Raw genomic sequence first — 6,182 nt, 5'->3', positions numbered from 1 at the left:
TTTAAAGTTTGAATTCGATGCAAATTTGGTGGTTTTATGATTTGAAATCAGGCCATTGGATTGGCTTAATTTGGCACAGGTCCGTTGGCTAACATCCCGACCTCATTTATTGCTCAACGGCGAGAATGGGAATGATTGGATGGATGGGATGGTTTGGCACGATGAGGTGACGAGTGTTCAATGGTTGCTTGGGTGAGTGGTTTGGATGATACTAGATACAACTTTTGGGGGGGCCTACAGAGCAGTAGGCGGTATGAGGGGGGGGTGCGAACTCACGAGAGCACGACACGTAGGGGAGCGGAAACCGCTGACTTCAGACACCCCCCCCCAGGATTAACTTTCGGATGGAGGGGGGGCCGAAAAAATACATGGGCCATTCTATCGGGCGGAGTGAGTGGAGATGAAGGGAAATATGGTGGGTTGGTTAATGACGACGTGACGGGTGAGTGCATGGTGGGGTCGGGTTATGAATGGGGGCGAACTATAGGAATATGAAAGGGAAAATAAATAAGGTTTGAAGGGGGGGTGATTATTAATGTGTCATAAGCCCCTTTTCCTTACAAATTTTGCTATCCGACCTTAGAATGATCGAATTTTCTTCGAACCTTAGGAAATGTCTTCCAATTTTTTAAGAAGGTCCTTTCATACCCCTTCTTTATTCTCTCATTCTACCTACCCTTATTCTCTATCCTAGCATTTTTTCTTCTTTTCCATTTATAGGGTGCATTTAGACTTGCAGACCCTTTCATTTTTTTTTCTTTTCATCCCTTTTCTTTTAAGATCTAACCTACTCTATCACTTATTTCTCCTCTTTGGTCTAGATTAAACAGTTGGACCAAATTCCATTTCTACCTAGCTGCTGATTTGCCAAGATTTAACTATTTGGAAACTCTTTATTTTCTAACCTATCAACATAAATTGAAATTTGTTCAATCATGCTTAAACTGTATGATTTGAACAATCTTTGGGGTTTTATTTTTCTTTTCTTTTTTCTCTTTTTTTTTTAATACCCTCTTTTCATTTCTTTTTCATCTTTTTTTTTTTTTATGAAATCAATTGAAAATTGAAATCTATGAACAATTTGAAACCTGCAAACTATGAAATGCTTAATCACCTTGAGATCCTATAAATTATAGGACCCTAACAAGAGGTCTCTTGCTACACAATATATCGGAGAGGCCCTTTTTAATATTCATCCAAGGCCCACATGGAGGTCCCACATCCACATCATCAATATGTCCCTCCTAAGATTCCTAAAGGCAGGTGTGATAAACAAAAAACATCTCCTCTTCTAGGTCTAAAGCCCGTCCAACAAGACACTGGCTATTTACCATCATCTATCTGCCCATGTTTCTTAAGTTAAGGCAGATCCTAACTTGAACTACTATCAACTGCAACTTGAACTACCCCTACCAAATAGTACAGCCAAGACCATTCTAACTGTCCCCCTACCACTACTACTTCCATCTAGCCAACTATCCACTAATATTTATAGCAAATACTCACACCTACGCTTCACAATCGCAATCGCAACTTTTAACGTTAGCGATGTAACATAGCCGATACTCATATTGCCGATGAGGCAGACATGATATAACATTAAACAATTGTCAATAGACCAGTCGGATCCACAACTTCTATCTTAATTAGCGGTTGGGGGGTTTATCGCAATCGGCGGTCTAGGGTGACAACCCTTTATGATTTGTGTAACTTCCGATACCCGGACGCGATAGTACATACATGTATATTTTAATGGAGTTGTCGGGTCTGCATATTATATCGCAATCAGTGTTCTAACATTTCATCCTTTTAAGCTGTGTGATATGAAAATTCTGATACACAGATGTGATATTACATTAGGGTGTTTTATAATGCAGCAATCGGGTCCGCACCTTATATCGCAATCGTGGTTTTTATTGTGACATCCCTTTATGACTTGCGATATGAAAGCTTATACGGTGGATGTGATATTGTATTATGGCGTATTGTAGTGGAACCATCGGGTCCACAATACATATCACAATCGGAAGATTTGGGGCGGTGATACATAATAAACCTTATGGTTTGCGATTATGCGATGGATGTGATATTCTATTGAGTTGTATTAAAATGGTGCAGTGGGTCCACAATGGTATCGCAATCACAGGTTTTATGGTTGTGACATTTATGACTTTCGATACGTAACTTCTGATAGTGGCAGACGCGGTATTATATTAGAGCTTGTTCTATTGAAAAGTCGGGTTCGTAGCTCAAATCGCAATTGGGGGTTTTGTGCGGTGGCATGTAATAGAGCCCATCGATATTATATATGCTGATATGTTAACTCCTCCAGCTTGTTTTATGCACTGTGAACTTTTTAAGAGGTTTCCATGGTTTATTCCTTCCTTTGGTAGATTTGCTTTGTCTTGGCTCGTCACTCCTGTGGTTTCTCTTCACTCCTATGACTTCCAATACATTGCTCCAATAAATCTTCTTTGATGGCTTTCGATGAACTCTTCCTGCTCCTGTTGCTTCATGGATCTTCTTTGCTTGGCTTCACATCATTATTTACTATCGAGAATATTTCCATATTGACATCAATGACAATCTAGATCAACAAGGGGGAGTCCTATGGTTGCTGCAGTCTCTAACAGAGAATCACAAAAGTAACAAGCTTATTGGAGAAGCCATACAAAAAAGAGTTGGAAACCATTTCTCAAGTAACAAATGGGCTCCAAGCCTTTAAATCGGACCCGCTCCATTGAAAAGTGCTTTGAAAGAGCTTCCCAAAGGTGTGTAGAAGTCTACAAGCCTCCTGGATCAAGAGTTATTCCCAAACAAAGTTTTGTGACTTAAGCCATGATATCAGAGTTAAAAGGTGATCAAAGGAAGGAATATCAGGACCTTGGAACTTCGTAACCTTAATGAAATTCCTTTTTGAGAAAAGTTTCAATCTGAGAACAAGGAAGGAATGAGCAAGGACCTCGATGGTTTATTTCCTTGGAGGCTTATTTAAAAGAGATCCGAAAGGAGCAGGCCAACCATTGGGAGCCAATTCTCAGAACGTTGGATATCGGACAAGGCTCAAAACATCGGGACTTGATATTGGAAGAAATGGCAGACAACATATCAAAATATCAGAGTGGACTGGAATATCGGAAGGTCAAGACCATCAGAACCTCATAGTTTTTTAAGTCCTTAGAATGAGTTCTTTTAAAAAGCGTTGAAGTTACGAGGATAAGGATTTACAATGAAAATCATTGAAAAACCAAAGGAGCGAGGGACCCTTTCTCTCTCCTCCAATAGGGCACATGGTAGCAGGTGATTGGAACTAAGAAGTTGACGAGGTAGATGAAATCAACATGACGTGGCCACATGGAGGACACGTGGCAGTCATATTCAACATTTTGGGTGGCCTAATAGGGAAAATCTAGGTGACACATGTCACCACTAAGGAGACACCACGTGGAGATGATGACATTAGCATGATGTCATCTCAGAGGTCAAAATTTCGTAGGTTGGAGTTTTCGTAACTCATATCTATTTATTTTATAGGAAAGTTCTGATCTGATGTGTGGAGCTTCGATGTTGATTGGCACATGGTTGTGGGGACCCAAAGAACCAAGGGCGTAGAGAAGGCCTAACACCTAAGTGCTATGGAAGTATATCGAATGTCAAATATTTTGAAACTCCTTTGTAATTGCATTTTGGAGAAAAGTTACGATGAAACAAGCTCCGATGTGTTGGCGCTTGGTCGAGGAGACTAATAGAACCAAGGGTGTAGAGCGAGGCTAGAACCTAAGTGCTATGGAGCATATCAAAGATTGAAGTTCTCGTAACTCTGTTATAATTCAAATTTGAGAAAAGTTATGAAATGTGGAGCTTCCGATGTTGTTGGAACTTGGTCATGGAGCCCAGAAAGCTAAGGGAAAAGAGAAATAACACTAGGAGAAAGACCCCCGATAGGATTCTAAAGCACTTAGCACCTAAGTGTTATACCGATGGTCACATGCAACGGTCATATGAGAAAGAAAACGATAATGGGGGCTAACAAGGAAGGGGCTAAAGGCATCATAATTTTGTGATATCGTAACATCTCACTTAATAAAGTTATGATATGTTAAGGCTCGTATACTGCAGTACAAAGTGTTAAAGGATGAATGGGTCAACAACTAGAGAGTAAATGCATGCAGAAGAGTTGGTGTCATAGGAGTAATGATGACTACAGAGATCATTGGGTCAAGGTGACGAGGACCACAATTCTAAAAAAAAAATGTTGGGCTTGTATCGATGTTGAAAGAAAGCCATCTTTGATATCCCATGCACACCTTATAGAAATAAATGAAGAAAAAAGAAGACATGCCAAATTACAATCAAGCTTTATGAGCCATGAATAAGCATGGGGAGTCTCATTGGAGTGTGCAGGAGGACTAAGATTAAATTCTCAGCATGGAGAATCACACAGGAAGTTGGTGAAGGGAACAATTCTCATTCTCATGTTTTAATGCAATGACAAAATTTGTGAAAAGAGATGCAACCGAAGAATGGAGTTCCATGCTAGGAGTACACTCTCGGGTAGTATGGATGGCGACAAAGACACATTGAGCTCAATGCAACAGAGGAACAAAACTCAGGATTTGCATTGAGAAACCGGGGGAACACATTATTGTTGAGTATGTGTTGAAGAGAATGGAGAAGAGTGTGCGAAAGTTGAGCAACTGGCCCAAGTGTTGAACTGAAGAAAAGTGTTGCAGAGAGCCTATGCAATAGAAGGCCGAGAGTAGAGTATATGTGGTTGAGAGTAGAAGGATGAGTACAATGTGCTGCTAAAAATTGAGCAGAGGATAGGGTGTTGTTATGTGAGGTTGAGAGAACCTCTGGAATAGTAGAGGACTGAGAGAAGAACTATGATGTTGTAGTGAACCAGATTGGTATTTCTCTATATATGTATTTTCCCCTGTTTTCAGTTTGAAAAATCTATGAAAGGTAGAACAATGGATAGAGCAAGTGGTGGTTTGCATGCATAAGAGGTTGGTGCCTCTTGGGAAGCAAGTGCTTACTATCTTAAGGGAGTCAGTGCCTCCTATGAGTGGGCTCTCACAAACAAATTGATGTAATTAAGTAGGTTCTTAATTTACATCATAACAACAAACAAATTGGTGGTTTTCTCCCTTTGGGTTTCCACATAAAAATACTTGTGTCAATATGTGTATGTTTCTCATGTGATGGATTGTATGTACATGTGAATGGCTTATCTTGCTACTAATTTGTATTGTGTATGAATTATCAAATAAATAACTGACAATAGAGGAAATAACTAAATACCTATTCATAAAAAGTAATAAGAACCTCACTATTACTAATTCACCCCCCCTCTCATTATTCCTCATTCCAACAATTGGTATCAGAGCCAAGTTCCTTCAGGAACACTCTAACGACTAGAAGGTAGATCCATAAGGAATTATGTATAGGAAAGAGAGTCAAGATTATTACACAAGCAAGATACCAATCTTTGATGGGAAAAAATATGCCTTCTAGAAAGTTAGGATGGAATTGTATGTTATGTCTCTAATAGTAGATGTTTGGAGCTATGTACTAGTAGATTATGATGTCCTTGATGTCCCTCTCACTAATGTAGATGGTAATTTTTTTTATGGAAATAATGCTAAAGCCAAGAATTCCATTCTCTTTGGCCTTACTCAATCTGAACTTGTAAAGGTTATGCACATTAATTCTTCCAAGGAAGTGTGGGTGAAGCTCAATCAAAGTCATGAATGAGATGACAAAGTCAAGCAGGCCAAACTTCAAACCTTCCAAATGAGGTTTGAAAGATTAAAAATGAGTGAAGAAGAAAGAATAACTGAATAATTCCTCAGGGTTGATGAAGTAACGAATATTATTAGAGAACTTGGTGAAGAATTCAAGGAAGATATGATTGTTCAAAAGGTCTTAATATACCTACCCATCAGATTTAATGCCAAAGTCTCTGCTATTGAAGAAATGGCTAATTTAAATAATATAAATATGGACCAGTTGCTTGGTACTCTCACTCTTATGAGATGAGAGCAGGAAGAGAGAAGTATGAACCCAAGGAGGCATCATTCAAAGTGTCCAAGAAGGACAAGGAGCACAAAGATCATCAAGATTGCTCCAATTGTGAATCTAATTAGGAGTTGGCTAAATTTTCCAGGAAACTAAAGTGT

This window comes from Pinus tabuliformis, chromosome 4_1 (genome assembly GCF_031772625.1).
Source record: "Pinus tabuliformis cultivar Carrire ecotype Pingquan chromosome 4_1, CPIR1, whole genome shotgun sequence".
Lineage (NCBI taxonomy): Eukaryota > Viridiplantae > Streptophyta > Pinopsida > Pinales > Pinaceae > Pinus > Pinus tabuliformis.
The sequence above is the reverse complement of the archived record's forward strand: the minus strand, read 5'-3'. Positions refer to the sequence as shown.